The 1,255-nt window shown below is 44.5% G+C and overlaps 1 non-coding gene across 1 annotated transcript; it reads right to left on the bottom strand.

The window, feature by feature from the left end:
- Positions 1–568: 568 nt before the first annotated feature.
- Positions 569–641, bottom strand: trnaa-ugc (transfer RNA alanine (anticodon UGC)). The gene has a single exon. It is a non-coding gene; the product is annotated as a tRNA-Ala (tRNA).
- Positions 642–1,255: the final 614 nt, after the last annotated feature.

The raw sequence follows: 1,255 nt of genomic DNA, 5'->3' as shown, positions 1-1,255 counted from the left end.
AGAACTTTCCCAAATAGTGTTTTCAAAACTATTCCAATATTCACCTATTTGTTATTTCAAATAAAGTTGATCTGTTTTGAAATGTTTTGAAAACTATTTGAAATATCTGAAATAATTTTTAAACCCAGGTCACGTTTCATCACTTCACATTCACATTCACTTCAGGTATTTTAGTGACTGTTCATATATGAATGCTTTTCAAAAGGATTCATCCCCCTTGGCGTTTTTCCTATTTTGTTGCATTACAACCTGTAATTTAAATGGATTTTTATTTGGATTACATGTAATGGACATACACAAAATAGTCCAAATTGGTGAAGTGAAATGAAAAAAAACAAACAACTAGTTTAAAAACTAATCTAAAAAAAAAAATTGCGGAAAAGTGGTGCGTGCATATGTATTCACCCCCTTTGCTATGAAGCCAATAAATAAGATCTGGTGCAACCAATTACATTCAGAAGTTACATTTACATTTAAGTCATTTAGCAGACGCTCTTATCCAGAGCGACTTACAAATTGGAAAGTTCATACATATTCATCCTGGTCCCCCCATGAGAATTGAACCCTGGTCCCCCGGTGGGAATTGAACCCACAACCCTGGCGTTGCAAGCACCATGCTCTACCAACTGAGCCACACGGGACCGTGTATATAAAGTCCACCTGTGTGCAATCTAAGTGTCACTGTTCTGAAAGGCCCCAAGAGTCTGCAACACCACAAGGGGCGCCACCAAGCAAGGGGCGCCACCAAGCAAGGGGCGCCACCAAGCAAGGGGCGCCACCAAGCAAGGGGCGCCACCAAGCAAGGGGCGCCACCAAGCAAGGGGCACCACCAAGCAGGGGGCAACACCACAAGGGGCACCACCAAGCAAGGGGCGCCACCAAGCAAGGGGCGCCACCAAGCAAGGGGCGCCACCAAGCAAGCAGCACCATGAAGACCAAGGAGCTCTCCAAACAGGTCAGGGACAAAGTTGTAGAGAAGTACAGATCAGGGTTGTGTTATAAAACATGTCTGAAACTTTGAGCATCCCATGGAGCGCCATTAAATCCATTATTAAAAAATGGAAAGAATATGGCACCACAACAAACCTGCCAAGAGAGGGCCGACCCACCAAAACTCACAGACCAGGCAAGGAGGGCATTAATCGGAGAGGCAACAAAGAGACCAAAGATAACCCTGAAGGAGCTGCTAAGCTCCACAGCGGAGATTAAAGTATCTGTCCATAGGACCACTTTAAGCCGTACACTCCACACAGCT

The sequence above is a fragment of the Salvelinus fontinalis genome, chromosome 10 (genome assembly GCF_029448725.1).
Source record: "Salvelinus fontinalis isolate EN_2023a chromosome 10, ASM2944872v1, whole genome shotgun sequence".
NCBI lineage: Eukaryota > Metazoa > Chordata > Actinopteri > Salmoniformes > Salmonidae > Salvelinus > Salvelinus fontinalis.
The sequence above is the reverse complement of the archived record's forward strand: the minus strand, read 5'-3'. Positions and strand labels throughout refer to the sequence as shown.